A 17,440-nucleotide genomic window follows, 5' to 3' on the forward strand; every position below is an offset into this window, starting at 1 on the left:
CCCGCTTTAGCAAGTGGAAGGTAGCAGAGCATCTTCTGAACAAAAATAGACATTCTCCGGAAGTTAGTTACTGAAAATATACTGGCTGAAGTATGCAGATGTAGTGACCAAAATACGCCATTTAATCCCAGACATTCTACGTCTCAGAAACCTAATAAAGTTCATTATCCTTATGAGTTGGCGTCAGGGAAAAAAAATGGTTTAGGCTTGGTGGTATTCATAACATTCGCCACAGAAAATCAAATAAACCTACAACTGCACAAAACATGCCCGTGACCTCCCTACTCACAGACACACCGACTCCACATCTTACATTCTATTTATATTTCTGCAGGATATTCTTTGTCCATGTATTTGTTGATCGACCCCCTCATGTATGAAATTACATAAAGATAGGAAAGTCGTTGGTGAAAGAAAATACCCATTGCTGAACTCATGGCTAAGAAATTAGTCCTGTGAGAAAGAGCAATCACATCAACATCTTTTTTTTTTTAATTTATTTAAATTCAATATAGTAAACATATAGTGTATTATTAGTTTCAGGGGTAGAATTTAGTGATTCATCACTTGCCGGTAACACCCAGGGCTCATCACATCAGGTGCCCTCCTTAATGCCCATCCCCCAGTGACCCCATCCCCCCACCCACCTCCCATCCAGCAACCCTCAGTCTGTTTCCTAGCGTTAAGAGTCTCACGGTTTGTCTCTCTCTCTCTCTCTCTCTCTGTTTTCATCTTATTTTATTTTTCCTTTCCTTCCCCCATGTTCATCGGTTTTGTTTCTTAAATTCCACATAGGAGTGAGATCATGTGGTTTTTGTCTTTGATGCCTTCATGGGCGGACTCCAGCCAGCTCTCAGACATAAACGGGGTGGGGAAACGACAGCGATGTGACTCTCCTACTTTTCAAGATTTCCTGAGACACGCTGCCCAGCAGAGAGTGGAGAACTCCCCGAGTCCAAGCAAAGCTACAGACCACGAGGATCCAGCAGGATCCAACCCTGCACACCACAAGTGTTGGCAGTTATCAGCCGAAGACGGGAAGAGCCAGCAGAGAGCCCAGCACGCACAGCGGCCCCGGGCAGGTGCTCTGGAACGATGCTGACGTTCTGCCCAATGGGAAAGGGCGCTCCTCCTTGCTGCACTTGGGCCCGGCGCCCATTGGCCACACAGTTCTCTCTGTCCACACTGCTCCTGAAAATGGTCATTTCATTCTCTTCACTCCATTCACTTGCGTTCATCCTCTAACAGTCAGTCAGTGCAGGAAGACTTCCATGGGTCCACACAGCTCTGGCCCGCCTCTCTCGCTCCAGTGTGCCCTTAATAGTAAACTGTAGCTCCACATCTCATCTCTTAACTGATTATTTAATACCCCTTCCCTCAAGACCCTATGATTCCTCTAACACTGAGGACCGTGTTTATCGTGGTCATCACTGCAGTTCCAAGCCCTTAACACTGCTGTGCTGCAGGAGCTATATGGCCGGCAAGCATTTGCTGGATTATCTGGTGAGTGAGTCCCAGAGGCAGTTGGGAAAGTAAATGCTCATTTTTCCAGGTGTGAAACAGCCCTGACCAATGAGACAGAACCAGGTAGGGGCTGGGGGGCTTCTGGAATTGCTTGACTGTCCTGAACAAGCATCCCTGGTTTTGGCTCCTTCCACACTATGTCCTGCCTTGAATATGGCTGTGATGCTTGGAATTAGGCAGCCATCCTGGGACCATGAGGGAAAGTCAGAGCCAATCATATGGCATGCAGGCCTAATGTTTCTGAAAAACCAAACTGATGTCAGCAGCTGCTGAGATCCAGACATCTTGCTAAGTAAGCAAAACAACGCACTATCTCAAGTGGGTTAAGTTACCAGAGTTTTCTGCTACTTGCAGCGAAAGCATTTCTAACAGATGGTAGTATGTGTTGCGTGAAGCTATCTCAACACCTTGAGATTTCATCATCTGAAATTAAAAAGGAGATCAGATACCTTACACTCAGTAGAGCAGATATCTCTAACACTCACTAAAACTGATTTTAAGGCAATCCACAATCTGATAAGTGGTGGAGAGAGAAGGAAGAGATATAAACACACAGTTACAAAGAAGGTGTTTTAATTGTTATGCTGATCTAAGAGGGTGGCTCTCACTTATCTCTTCTTCCAACGTTACTACGAGTACTTCACCCACAACGTATAGTTGTTATTAACAAAGTACATAGAGGGTGATGTGTACTTTTTAAAGCAGCCTCCCGCCCCTCCTTCATCCCGATATTAATTATGTAACTAGTTATGTAACCGATCGACATCCACATACTTGAAGTCTGATCTTTTGATTTCATCATGTCAGTTCATTTCCTTTAGAATTAAAAAAAAGCAAAGAACAATGTTTCTCTAGTCTATGACTAGCTATAATTAACTGCAAAAATATCTGTCCTTCAGCCACATAGAGTACTTTTTATAGTTGTTGGAGGTGTCACTGGTAAAGTACACATTGACACTTCATTCGAAGAGCTATTAATAAGGCAAGACTTGGATGTTTTTTCTGTACTGAAAGTTCATTCCCCACCTCCCAGCCCTTGAGTGACTGCTGTATTTTTAGCCAACCAAGCTCAACCACTGTGATCACAGAGTCAGGATCTGAGATTGAATTTCTTACAGAAATCAAGAATGACCTGGAGTTTTCCCGTGCGCATATACAAACAGGCTGTCTTTTTTTATATCTGGGCTCAAATATCATACTGTATTCTGTTCTATCTAATTGCACTAAAATTTCTGACACAATATCCATTAGATATGAAATTTACATGCAAATGGCAAATAAATAGAATCTTGCCGCCGCTCCTTGGTCTGTGGTTCTTATGGTCAGCAAATCCTATTAGGGGCTTTATTAGCCTGCTCCGTGATGGAAATGCTTTATCTGATCCTAGGACTTCAGCTGTGCAATTCCGCCCAGCTGCATTGCAAAATGGAATCTAACTCCTATGGCTTTTTTTTCTCCAACAGGAAGCCACCAAAATTGAGTTATTGAGTTTACACCATCAGTAGCATTAGGAATATCTGCACAATCTCATTTCTCGTTAAGCCACAAATGCTCTCCTTTTCCCTTCCATTCCAGAACATAATTATAACTGGCTCGTGAGCACGAAGGTATACAAGTTGACCGATTCACATCTGAAACTACTGCAAACTGAGGTAAAGCTAAGTCAGAGGAAAGGGAGAGGGATCTGCAGGAGAAGCTGCCCTAGAAAGCCTTGCAAGACTACCCCACAAAACTTCCTTAGTGACAGAGGCTACTTGTCTCCCACCTTCAGGTTGAACCCCCGCAAGAAACAGCTCAGATTCACAGAATTGACAAATCACAAGCAGTCCTGATTTACTGCGACCTTTAAGACCAGCTGCCTGTTTCTAGATGAGGAAGGAAAAAACCTATTTCGAGATGAGCTGAACTCAGGTGTGCACCACACAAACCCTAAAAATAAGCCAAATACTGGAGAATTCCTGTGTGTCTCAGTGGAACTGAAGTTTAAAAAGTTATTTCAGATTTTTTTTGAGAATTAAAAAAGAACCCACTAAAAAATAACAATAATAAGCCCATGAGATGCTAACATAAATGACATATTTATGAAAAATAACTATTTTTAAAAAAACAAAAAAAGTCTGTGACAGGAGGGACACAGTTTTGCATTTTTGCAAATCTCTAAATGCCTGGCTTAAGACAAGACGACTGGATTTTCACATCAGTTTCTTTATTCAATCTGTTGCAATACCACACATCATGCTGCTTCTGGAAAACTCCACGGCACACACATGAAGAATGAAAGTGAAAAAGCTAATAACAACAAGCTGCTGCTGATAATAATGGTGATGATTAGAGTGTTAGGAACCTCCGGGGGTCCCTGGAACCCACATTGAGAACCACTGCTTTAGCTCAACATCATTTCACGGATGAGCAGCATCCTTTGGGTGTGAACGGCCAGTTATCATCACCCTGATGTCCACGGGGTTGGAAAGCTGTTCACAAGAGGCTCTACGTGGCTCAGGTTCACGTCACACCCTCTGCCACATACCCTTCATCCAGCCCTCTGCCAAAAGAAGCAAGTAGCCCATTTTTAGTGTCTCTAAATTGGTTCTACCAAACCTCGGTATAGGAAGATGTAGAAACTGAGACCCAAAGAAATCATGTTATGTCCAAAATCTAAGCCCTAGTAAGGGGAAATCAGAAGATGGCTATAAAGTCACAGAAGATGATCATGGACCAGTCCCCAGCCCTCGGCTGCCTTGATCATAGTTTAGCTGAACTAGGTCTATGGCTCATACGTTAATCTGCTTCATCTTCCCTAAGGGACCCAAGGATTCTGGGATTTCAGAGTTTGAGGAAGAAGATATTCCAGAGAGATAAACTTCAGAGACTTACAGGGTCTTGAGAATATCTTTGCTCCCTTGCTAACCATTTCTTCCGCATCAGTCCTAAAGGAAAGTCCCGAATGAGGAGATCCCAAATCTGGAGCAGGATCCCCTGTGTCATCCAGCTGCCAAGCAGAGGCACCAACAAATCGATCCATCCCACAATTAACATCTGCCCTCCTGAAATCTTCACACGGGTGATGAATACATATGAAAAATAGGAGTCATACAGGTGGGACAAGGAATAGGGGTTCTGACTTGGAGCGTCTCAAATTTGATAGGATTTGTCAAATCAGCACGTTACTACTTTCTATCACAAGATAGCACAGCACATGAGTTCCCTGTTGGATCCAAAAGCTGAAGGGGTGTTTGTTCCACAGATACTTACATATTGAGCCCTGTTCTTAGCCCTGGGTAAAGGTGAGGAATTCGGGCACAGTCTCTGCCTGCACGAAGCTGATGTTCCAGTGAGCATCACCGATGCTAAATAAATAAGCAATAAGACCACCCCAGGGAGGAGTGATGAATGCAGGGAAGACAATGAAGCTGGGTCATGGGAGAGACTGTTTCACACGGGATCTCTTTGGGACGGAAGAGAAGGCTCTTCAGAAAGAGTGGGTGTTGGGGCTTGGAACTCTCCGAGGAGGAGAAACCAGCTATGCAGAGATCCACGCAAACTGCATTCTAGGCGGAGGGAAGAGCAATCACAAACTGTCTTGGGATGGGGACAAGTGTGGTGATTCATGGAGCCCCCGGAGGGTCCACGTGGCTGGAACCTGGGAGCAGGGAACGTTGCAAGAGGAGGTCAGAGAGCGTGGTGAGGTTTTGGAGAAGTTCCCAAGTTTGAGTTTCCTCACCATCTGCCATGACTCATCTGTTCAAAATCAAATCCTTCTCAAATCTGCAGGGAAAAAAAAAAATTGGCCTTTCTACTTTATATCCAAGCCAAATTCCAAATACTCCAATCAGCATTAAATGAGATCCCAAGCAATTCAAAATGGTCACTTTTCTGGCTCAGTGAAACTTCTCCTTCCTCCAGAGAAACAGCTCCTAACGTTGATCCTGACACCCCAGCCCCAAGGGCAGGCAGAAAGTTTCTTAAGCTAAGCTCAGGGGAGCCCAAGGACTGTATAAAAGTCTTCATTCCCATTTAGAGGGAAAGCCGCAAAGTATTTATTAAGCATGAATGCAAGCATATTGCCACGATAAGAACTGCGAAGGACCTTGCAGGTTGGGGCAAGATTTTTAATTTAGTATTTCAAATTTAATTCAATTCAACAAATATTTAATGAGCTCTAACAAGCTGCCAGTCCTATGCTGGGGATGCAGAAACGACCAGTCAGCGACCCTCAGTGAGAAGCATATAATCAAAATGACAGACACAATTCAGATAATCAGTTCTGGTATTGGGAATAAAATGTGAAAAGAGCAAAGAAGAGGGGGGGGATAAATATTTGCAAAGAGCCTCATGGAGCTAGACCATGTGGATCAAAAAAAATGCACATCTGCATAATTAAAACATCTCATTACATAATTATGGATTATAAATTATAATGGTATGTAATACATTATCTTCTTCCTTTATCTCATTAAGTGAACTCTGAAGTCATCTGTCTAAATGACAGTGAGCAGTAATCAACCTCAAACAGGACAGAAGTATTTTTAAAATGAAATTACCAGAGAGAAAGGCATACTCCATGTATGGAAGAGAGCCAAGGAAAATGTCACCAAACGACACCAAACTCCTCTAGTTGGGATGAAATCACAAAATGCACCCCATATGCCTGATTAGTGCTGCCCCTTTGAATTTTTTTAAGAACTGTTTACTGCATAGGGTCATTGCAAAGAAACTATAAAGCTATAAAATGTGGAACAGGTCACCTGACCCAGCTACCTATCGATGAACTCAGTGAAAAAAAATGTAACACTTCCTTGGCAGAAATTGGTGTTGCTGTTGTTATTTAAGTTAAAAAACTCTAAAGTGAGCAAAAAAGCATTTCTTAGAAATCCACGTGCAAAACTGGTAAATCCTCTCAGACCCTCAGGAAAGAGCCTGAACTTTGCTTCTGCCTCTACACAGGGTCAGGCTTCTTGAAGCATTTACGACACAAGAAAACTAATTCGAGTTAGACATGCAGCCCCGTGCAGCTCGGCCACGTATCGGAGGCAAGGTTCCTTGGTGCCTTCCTGTGCTCCGAGGCTCCTTCAGATCCCGCTCCTCACACGGATGGTTTGTGCAATGCTCGACCTCAGGGCCTTCACACGTCTCGGCTTCATCCACTTGTAATGCTCTCCCTAGGACTCTCCATGGCTGGCTCCTTCCCGTTGTTCCGGCGTCTCAGCAGAGCTTTCCTTCCTAAAGCACGGATTCTGACCAGCTCTCCTCACTCCCCAAGCCCTGCTGATAATTCTGGTGCTTATTATTTACCAGGGCTCACGTTCTTCACCATGCTTATGTCCTGACTTTCTATGGTGTAAACACCCTGGGACTTGGTCAGCCCTGGTTCTGCCGTATCCGCATGGCCTAGAAGGGAGCCTTACACAGAGGAAGGCCTGGGGCTCTGGACACAGCAGGAGAAGAGACGGAGGCTGTGAAGTTAGTGATTCATCCAAAGTTGGAGAGCTAGGGGGTGTCGTGCTGGGATTCCGACCCAGCTGGTGCTAACCAGCAGGCCACACTGCCCCTCACTCACACCCATGTGGAACGCAGCTCACAGAGGAGCTAGGCTCCCAGCCTCACTGAGCCAGGGTGGGCGTTTTCTGTCCCCTGTGCGAGAGCGGACAGAAATACACCTGCTCTGTTAGCAACAGGCTCCCAGTATGCACAGGAAAGGTCAGGAGCCAAAGTCAGGGGATGGATTCCATGACCTCAACTTTCCACTCCAACCCTAGCCTCCCCACTTCGACTTTTTGATTAGCTTCTGTGATAGGCGATGCCCCCGCCAGACGCCCGTGACCTACTCCCTGAGTGAGCAGGTTGCACTGAGCAGCAGAAGGAACTCTGCAGATGCAATGAAGGTTAGGGACTGAAGGTAGGCAGCTTGTTCCGGACTATCCCCTTGGGCCCTAATCACATGAACCCCTAACAGTGGAAGAAGAAGGCAAGAGAGTCAGCCAGAGAGATGTCAAGGCAGAAGAAGCAGAAGAGACCAGAAGCTTGGCAGGGACTGCCCCTGCCATGGTTGCTTTGAGATGGAGGAGGGGACAATGAGCCCAGGAATGAGCCCTTGTCCCTCGACAAGCCGGGAACGACCCTCAGTGCACAGCCAGCAAGCAAACCGGCATCAAGAGCAGCCACTCCAGGGAAGGGAGCTGCTCCCCTCTCCTGGAAGCCCAGGGCTCACGGCACTCTCGTCCAGCTGGGAGCCCAACATGGTAAGCAGGTGGAGGGATGAGTTCTGGTTTACAAGGAGTTTCCAGAGGAACCGGGGCAAAAGGGAAGGCTGAGCTGAACTTCAGGGAGGGAGAAGGAGCTTGGAGATCATTTCAGAGCACCCCATCTCTGAGACCGTGTGTCCTCCCCCTGTTCTTGGAAGAGCCCCTTGTTTCTTTCTGGGAAATCACCCTGTTTGGATTTAGCCTGCGTGGTTTGAATGGAGCCCAAATGTTCTAGGGGTGGACCTGTGACCAGGGTTAGAATAGACAGACATGTGACCAGGCACAGCCAGTCAGAACATCCATCCTCTGGGTCACAGTCATTGGTTCAGAGGTGAGCCTCTGGCTCTAATCAGACCAATGAGAGGCAGGCCTGGGGTCTCCCGCAGGACCTCAGTGTTTAGGATGGCAGCTGACACATAGTAGGTGCTCAACAAATAGCATTTATTTAATTACTTGATGTGTGCTGCTATTCAGTTGCGAGCAAATCAAACTTTGCAAATACATATGCTTACTTTGGCAATAGTTTCAGTAAGGTTCCTAATTATTATCTCCAGCACTTCACTTACTCGTGTTCCGGAAAAGGGTGGATGTCTCCCTTGATAGAGTGAATGTTTCCACCGGGACAAGCGTTAACATTTCTGCTGCCTGCTGCTGTAGCCCCGGTGTCTAGGAGAAGACCTGGAACACTGCAGGCACGCAGGAAATGTCCGTGGAATGAACGAATGGCACGCTCTACTCCCAGCCTCAGAACTGTTGCTCCTCCTGGACTTTATGCTCGGGCTTGTCTGGGAATTCAGTTCAGACTCTGATTCTCCAAACTGAAAAGAGTGAACACACTCAAGTCGAATTCAACCAGAAACAGGTCCCAACAATAGACCTCACTGTACTTGGCCTCTAAGACGGCGCCAGCCTACGGGTGGGGGCCACTGATGTGAGATTCAGTTCAGTGGACCGAATACGTCACGTGCGTTACACGCTGAGTTGAGCCAAAGCAGGTGTTGGTTCCATCTATCGATCACATCAGGAAGAGCTTCTTGTCTCGGAGTCAGTCTAGAAGAAAATGTGCGAGCCTGACCACTGGATGACCATCCACCTAATTAAAATTTCAATTATTAAATATATCAGGCAGCGAAAGAGTGCAGAAAAATCACACGGCACCCCGTCCCCACCCAGCTCAGGAAATAAGATACAGGTGTGCTGAAGTTCATGGGAACCCCCACCTCATCCCATCCACCCCCTGCCCTCCTCAGAGACAGCCATTCTCCCGACGCTTCTATGATTTCTGCGTGTATTTTTTTTTATGTTGTGCTTTCTCTATGTGATTACGTATTCATAAAAACGTATGACTTTTTTGCATGTTTTAAACCGTATATAATGATATCTTGTTCTAGGTATGCTCTGGCAACTTGCTTTTTAATTTTTATATTCAATTTTACCTTTTAAAGGCTTTATCCCTGCTAAAACATGCAGCACTAATTAATTTTCATGGCTGGTTAGCATTTCCCTGGATGAATACAAGAAGGTGTGTCTGTCTTTTGTGCTCCTGCTGGTGGGCAGTTCAGCTTCGGTGCCTCTCTGAGCACAGAGTACTGGTGAGAAGTCAGATTCTGGGGATGAAAAGGCTCAGCTCAAACTCGCCTTCCTTAACTTTGCTCCCTTGTGAAAGTCACTTCACCCTTCTGAGCCTCTGTTTGCTCATCTGGAAAATGGGGATCATAATCCCGAGGATTTCTGAAGACTGTGAGGAATTAAATAAAATGGATGGGTGAAAAGCATCTCAGAATCTTCAAAATGCTGAAATAGGACAGAGATGAAATCCCAGGGACTGAAACATCCAATCTCAGCTGACTAATGCCCCATGAAAAGCAGCAGCCCGTCACCAGGTTACATTCATCAAGCCAAGCCCTAGTCATCCACCCAAGCCTCCTCCTCCAGGAAGGCTCCTCTGGTTGTCTGCCGGGACTGCATGGTCGTCTCTCTTCTCTCAGGTCACTTGTTGTCCGCATCACTTCCTCGGGGACTTGAACAGTAGTGTGCACGTTCAGACAGTCCCTCACTCAGAGGGTCCATGTCACTTGAAGCCCACCATACAGGTCTCTGTAGTAGATGCTCAGCTAAATCATGCTAATCGACAGTCTTCTTCAATTCAGCATCCAGCAAGACAACCCTGATGCCTTCTGTGGGATCTCAGTAGTATTGCTTCATTTCATTCTCTAATTCCTAAAACAGAACTACTGAAATGGAGTCCTATCTATTTCTAGACTCATTCATTCAAGTTACACTTTGGCCTGGGGAAAAATATGTTAACTTATGTATTTGCCTTTTCTCTCCCTCTACAGGCTCTGTGAGTTCCATGAGGGCTTGGTCTATTTCTCAGAAAAAAAAACAAAACAAAACAAAACAAAAAAAACAGGGAGAGAGAAGTGAAGAGGAGAGGAGGAAGAGTGAGGGGGGGGATGGGAAAAAAATTACCAGGATTTGCACACAGGACAAGCTAGAAACACCTGTAAAATGGAAAGTGTATTCTAGCAGTTTCTAGGAATCACACACACACACACCCACAGGGGCACAAGCCCCACAGAAATGAACGGGGTTTCTGGAGTCAGCAGCCGAGACCTTGGGCAACTGAAGCAGGTCAGCAAAGGGCCATCTTGGGTATGTCTGCGCCTGGACTGGTTCTAATCTCTCTGATGATGAAAACGGATTTTCCAAGGCCTGACAATCTAGATTTGGTTCTGGTGGTGCAGAGACATGACCTTAAGTACCACAGAGTCATAGAGTGAGGCAATCTCCTTCAAGTTCTCCTTCAGCCCTCTAGTCTGGACTTCAGGAAGAAAGTCTCTGGTCGGGGCTAACCTGCCTCCTTTTGGATGGAGAGAGAGCACGCCTCCGCCCAGGCCTCGCTGCAGGTAACAGTAACTCAACTGAATTTCACTTTGTTGTTTCCTATGTGTGGTCTTTATATCTATGATAACCTTATCTTTGTCATAAGCCGGTCTTCTATTGATGGTGGTGAAGGTCAAGTTTCCTTTTTAGATGAATTATATGTTTTGTAAAATGAACTGACTTAAAGACAAAGGAAATAATTATACACAGGATGCATATCTGGTGAAACTCATGAAAATCGCACACTGTTGATACAGTAAAAAGCAAAACCACCAAATGGTAGGTAGTTGGCATTAAGGAAACAGCAGACAAAGCACATGAGTATATCAGAAATGATAAATCAGCCATAATGACCAGGCACGGGGAGGAACTCTTTCCAAGAATGAGACAAAAGCCCCAAAGTATCCTAACCTTCCATGCTCGTTACATTTTATTGGCTGGGTCGCCAGCTGTTATGGTGTTGGCAATCCACATACCTTATTCGGGATCAGTCTTATACTACTTCTAAAGTCAATCGTCCACCCAACAAATATGCCTTGATCACACAGGTCGTGTGGCATGCCAAAGATGGCACAGCTAGTTCAGGGGTGACCGGGATTCACACGCCGACGGCCCGAATTCAGTCTTCATTTTTATCCGCTCTGCCCCCGGTTCCACGAGATCTCACAGATCTGAGCAGCCCCTCTGTGACCAAAGAAAGGGCTGTCACAGGAATCCAGGAATGAATTCTCCCAGGGTCTCCCTCAAACTTTCTTGGTACCACGATCAATCCAATTCCACCCTGACAGTGCCCGGCCCCAGCACTGCACACACTCCACATGGTGTGTGTCTCCCCCCACCCACCCCCCCCACTGCTGGAGGTTTCTCAAGGCATTGTCAGATTTAGATACCAATAGTTAACCTGAACATAATTACATGTCACTGAAAAAGAAATTCAATTCTTCTGAAATTGGGACTTCTCAAAATCAGACTGAAATAGCAAAGTGACATGTAAGGAGAAAATTCACAAGAAAAGATATGAAAATGGCTGTCCAACAGATGAGAAAGTGTTCAGACTCACTCATAATTAGGTGAAAATTAAAACAACACTGAGATGCCACGACTCGGCTAACGGAATGGCAAAAAATTACAAAGCACGCTAACACATGTTGCTGGCGAGGCTGTCAGCAAACGTGGCAACTCTTAAGTAAACTGCATATGCACTTATGTCTTGACCCAGCGATCTCACTTCTAGGAAGCCACCTGAAGATATTCCCCCCAAACATATAAAAATACGTGCACACAAGCTGACTCCTTATAGCACTGTTTGTAGCTGCAAAATATTGGAAACAATAAAACAATAAAAACATGTCCGGACATAGAGGAGTGGTTGAATAACTTGGGGTGCATCCACAAGCGAAGTACTAGGCAGCCACAGCAGAGGATGGGGGGCAGGATGATGGTAGTGGGGGAGGTGGTGTATGGGAACTCTCTGTTCTTCCCACTCAGTTTTGCTGTGAACCTAAAACTGCTCTAAAAAACAAAATCTACTTAAAAGGAAGAGGGGAAAGAATGAGGAACTGAATTGGGTGTCATTTCCAGGACCTAGTGTTAAGCGTACACGTGAGCATCTATGACACACCCGTCCCCCTTGGTGCAGAAGGAAGAGGGCGTAAGAGAACGCACATGCATCTGCTTATTGGTGCAAAATAATCATAGGGAAGATAAACCAGAAACGAAAGAGATTGGAATGGAATGTGAACAGCACTGACGAGCCTATAGCCATATTACGAATGAACAACACAGCCACACTGCAGGATATGAGAAGGAAAAGATCCGGCCTGAGTAGCTTTGGAAACTGTCTCTTGACTGGATACTGTAAGGTTAAAGGCAATGAGCACTTCTGAAACAGCTTACGCTAGGAATGAATAAGTACGGAAACATAGACCATGAGAGCCAGATTTCCAGATGTCAGAAAAAGAAGGTAAAAGTAAGAAGAGTGGAGATGAACCCTGGTGATTTACTGGAATCAGAGGTATCAATAAAAATCAGGTTTGTGATGGATGGATGGATGGACGGATGGATGGATGGATAGAGGGACAGACAGATGTGTGTGTGTGTGTGTGCGTGTGTGCAGATATGTGGGTTGGTGTCCATATGTACATTTCCTAGCTCTGTCTACATACTGGGCTTCAGAGCGAGCAGCCCACCTAGCACTGAGACCAGTGAAGTGCAGGGCTTGGCAACGTCCCCTAAACCCCCTGGCACAGCTTAAGAATGTTCTCAATTTGAAGTAACTAGACACACAGCCAGTCAGACTGGAGGGTAAAATGCTTAGATTGGATCTTCTAAGGAAACCGTTAACTTCTTGAGTTTCACGTGCAGAAAAGGAAATGAAGGGAAATATGAATCTTAAGGAAGTTTTCTTTAATTATCAATAGGTTTGTTACACCTCCCAGGGACTGATTTACAAGAAATTTAAGGCATGTTCTCTTTCTTAATGACTGTGGCAAATTCCTCTGGGAAGTCGAGGAGGTTTACCCTTCCGTCCCACCTTGCCTCAAGCATAATGTAAGACAAATTTTGTCTAAAACCTTATATGGAAAGTCATAAACATCAGCAGGCAGGTCCCCATTTTGTCCCAGAACCAGCTGACCACAAAATGTCCTATCAGGATTTAGGAACATGTTATGAAGCCACAGGGACGTGTATTGATAAATGCCTCATGCCTGGGCAAGCCATCATCCCCCTGTTTAATCTCAAAACCCAGCGCGGTACCATCAGTCTTTTTTTCCATTAATAGGTGGTACAGCTGCTGTCCACATACTGAATGAGAAATGAAGCTACACGGGCTCCAGCATTTTCTGAGATTGCCTCCACCACCCCACTGCATGAGGCGTGTCCTCAGAGGAGAGCGTGACAGAGCCTTCGGGAAGCCCAGCTACGGGCGGGCTCCTGTCGCTGCCCTCATTATGAGCCACGAGTTCGGAAATGGGCAAACGCCTATTCACCCATGCATCCACGTACACACACATCCATCTACCCATCTATCACTAACCAGACTCACTTTGAAACCTCTGATTTAAATAAGAATAAGCTCAGAGTTTTCCAAAAGAGAGCAAGAGCCGGTGTCCCATGATGGGAATGTTCTACACGTTAACCATTCACCAGTGAGAGGACAGGAGGGTTGTTTGCAGTTTGGGGGTTATTGCCCATAAAACTGCAATGAATATTCACATACAGGTTTTGGCGGGGACGTAAGTGTGCATCTGCGACAAATGTCTGCGAGTGGCTTGCCTGGTAAGTGGGTATGAATTTTTAAGAAACAGCCAACTTTTTCCAGATTGGTTGTACCATTTCACATTCCCACCAGCGATGCAGGAGAGATCCAGTTTCTGCCCATGCTCACCACCATTTGGCAGTGTGCGTGTGTCTACGAAGTCTTTATTTAAGTCAGTGGTGAGCTGGTCACAGAAATTAATTCAGGGATGCCCAGGGGACCACAGGGAATGGAGACTTGCTCGGGGAAGAAACCTTTACACTCATGCAAGAAGCTGAGCGACCAAGAACCCAGGAGGTGCCTGAGCTGTCCGCACAAGATTCCCCTGTGTCTCCATCTTGAATCCCGGACCTCGGTCTTCCCTAGCAGCCCCTCCCCCACGGCCTTCCTTCGCATCCCATTGGGCACATCAATGTCATGTGACCACCCTTAGCTGCAAGGGTGGCTGAGAACTGTATTTTCCTTTCGTCCGAGCACACTGCTCTGCAAAAAAATCTGGATGCCGTCAGGGAAGAAGGGGGAGTAGGTACTGACTTAGAGTCAGTCACATTAGCAAACAGCCCTACAAGGAAGTAATCACCAAAAGAAATAAAAAACAAAACTGATAAAGAATTTAAAACGGATTCCCCTTAGGAGCAAGGCTGGAAAGAGAAATGCACGAGTTCGATTTCGTTCTTCATTATATGCCTTTCTGGATGACGGATGTTTGGTTCTTAATAAATCACTTATAGTCCCATGAGCTGAGAGAAAATACTTCCACATGCATTCCTTACCCTGCTCCCATGGGATAATTGCACTTGACATTATTTGTTCCAATTCTGCAAGTACTTTCTCTGATCTGGCCTCCTGGTCGACTTAAAATGGAATCTCTCAAAAGGTGCTTCTCTTTTTTCTATACAGTCCCCTTGAACAAGAAGAGCTATTTGCATTTATGGGTGGGAGGGGACGACAAGACAGAAAGAATTTTTTTTTAAAGATTTTATTTATTTATTCATGAGAGAGAGAGGCAGAGGGAGAAGCAGGCTCCCAAGGAGCAGGGAGCCTGATGCGGGACTCGATCCCAGGACCCTGGGGTCATGACCTGAGCCGAAGGCAGACGCTTAACCATCTGAGCCACCCAGGCACCCAAGACAGAAAGAATTTTCTAAAACAGGGATGGTTTTACACACTAAGTGTTGACCCAGTTGTGCATGTCTCTTTCAAGTAGGAGATATGAGAAGATTTGTTTTTCACCTGACCTTTGCAACTTAGTTTTTTTTTTATACCAAGATATATGGAGAAGCCCACTTAACAGAGGATAAATCACCCACACACTATAAGCTCTGCGTTGTCTAAACAGCTTGTTAAAACTCATCCTTCTCCTATGACGTGGGGCTCAATTTCTAAAGTCGGCAAGTTTGGCATCAAAATTACTCCCGAAAATATCTTAAATCTCCCATAAAGGACAAAACAATGCCACCTCTTAATAAATCCAGCATAACCAGTTTTTTCTTGAGTGTCGTACCAAATTACTATTTCTTTGGTCCATCTCTGGATGAACTTCAGTTTAGGCAATGTTTTTATAAAATAAAAAACACAAATACACATACACAATCACACACAAGTGAATGCACACACACACACACACACACACAGTCTTAATCCTGCCTCTAAAGACTAGACTGATAGTCAAAACCAACAGAGGAGAGAGATGGGAGATTCACCATGTGCTCAATCCAGGCACGCACATATACGCACATATATACTCAAATGAAACAGACAAGAAAGATAACCCCCTAACACACTATCACACCTCTGCATATGTGGGGCCTTGTTTTTTCTAGAGTGTGTGGAAAGGGGCACCATTATAAACTTTAGGGAACACCACTGGAGACAACGCAGTGTATTGAGTTGTCAAGGAACCTGAGAAGGAGGGTGGATTTCTCTGGGATTCCAGGCTGTGCATGTACACTTCTGAGAAGCAAATGTAACTTTTCAGTATCAGTTGGCAGAGGGTCCGGGTGTCCTACCAAAGTGCTTCAAGCCCAGCTTAAACCGTCTCAGGAAGAAGAGAAAAATGATTTCCATGAAGGTGGACTTGGCTTTTGACAACCAATGGGTCCAGAGACGGGTGGAGCCGGGGCCCCACAGGCAAAACGCAGAGCCGCGGGCGACCGGCGGACAGTTTAATCCACGAGGTCCTGCAGACCCTCACCACTGTGCAGCGGCAAGAAAGAGGTACTCTCTTTTTTCTCTCCTCCTGGCCCCGCACCCCAGGACCCTGGCATCAGCTGTGGGCGCAGGCACTGTCCCTGCAGAGCTGAGGCCTCGCTCCCCCTGCCGGGGGGGGGGGGGGGGGGAGAACCACGGCCTGCAACTCTCCGCGCCCCTCCCGCGGCGTCCCCGCGGTGACCCCAGCCCCACGTGCGCAGAATAAAAATAGCAAGAGTCATAAGGCCAGCTTGTCTCTGGAACACTCCCGGCGCTGTGCTTTGTGCCCAACGTGCCCGTTAAATCCCCTCAACTCCAAGAGGTTCATTCTCTCCGTGCAGGAGGACTGAGGGGGCAGCCTCAGGTATGAGACTCCTGGGGAAACTCGTCCTGTAAGATGGACTCGCACCCGCCGTGGGGGACAGTAAACGCTTCCCCTCAGCCATGCTCCCTCCTCGCTCCTGGGAACAGAACCTAGTTTGGTTCCAGGTGCTCCACATGGTTCCCAGTTGGGGTGCTGAAGATCCTGGAATGGGCAAATTTGTCCCAATTCCCCACATGGCTGCCCATCCAGGGAAAGGGCCGCCCTGAGCCCCGCAGAGGCATTGCTGGTGTTATCAGCGCCCCTGCCAGATTTCCCCAACAAACCCCAAGTTCAGGCTGCCCCGCCCGCGGAGAGCCGGCGCGACAGAAGCCCACTCCGGCCTTACCTGTGCCCGGCCGCGCGCCAGCACCAGGCTCAGGGCCCAACACATCCCCGGGAGATGGGTCTGGAGCGCTCCCTGCGGCCCCGGGTTCACGCCGCCCGCTCTGTACCTGCGGGATGGTCCTCACTGCGGCGGCTCGGGCTCTGGCGGCTGCAGGCACTTGGATCCCCGCAACTTTTCTCCAGCCCCTCCCGCCGCCCCGCTTCCCGGCCCCGCCCCGGTCCCAGATCTCACCCCGCCCACCTGCGCCCCGCCCCTTCCCCCGCCCGGTCCTAGATCTCGCCCCGCCTACCTGAGCCCCGGCCCCGGCCCCGCCCCCGCCCCGGTCCTGGATCTCGCCCCGCCCACCTGCGCCCCGGCCCCGCCCCCGCCCCGGTCCTAGATCTCGCCCCGCCCACCTGTGCCCGGTCCTGGCCCCGGCCCCAAGCTAGGTGAAGGTGGAGAACCAGAGCCCTCCAGACGGAAGAGGAGCCTGGGAGAACTCCTCTAGGCCGGGAGGGGCTGCACGAGAAAAAGAAGGAAGGGGCGCTGGGCTGCTCCGGCAGACCCCACGGGAATTCGTTACTTTGCCCCTAATTTCTGCTTTACCCGCTTCTGGCCTTAGCTCTCCGCAGCGTAGCCCTGGAAGGTTG

The 17,440-nt window shown here is 47.1% G+C and overlaps 1 long non-coding RNA gene across 2 annotated transcripts in view; it reads right to left on the reverse strand.

The window, feature by feature from the left end:
* Nucleotides 1-16,982, reverse strand: part of LOC113912275 — a 75,489-nt gene extending 58,507 nt beyond the window's left edge. For both annotated transcript variants that reach the window (XR_003516780.1, XR_003516779.1), the window contains exon 1: nucleotides 16,812-16,982. This is a non-coding gene — a long non-coding RNA (uncharacterized LOC113912275). The remainder of the gene's footprint in view (nucleotides 1-16,811) is intronic.
* Nucleotides 16,983-17,440: the final 458 nt, after the last annotated feature.

This window comes from Zalophus californianus, chromosome 14 (genome assembly GCF_009762305.2).
Source record: "Zalophus californianus isolate mZalCal1 chromosome 14, mZalCal1.pri.v2, whole genome shotgun sequence".
In the NCBI taxonomy this organism is placed as follows: Eukaryota; Metazoa; Chordata; class Mammalia; order Carnivora; family Otariidae; genus Zalophus; species Zalophus californianus.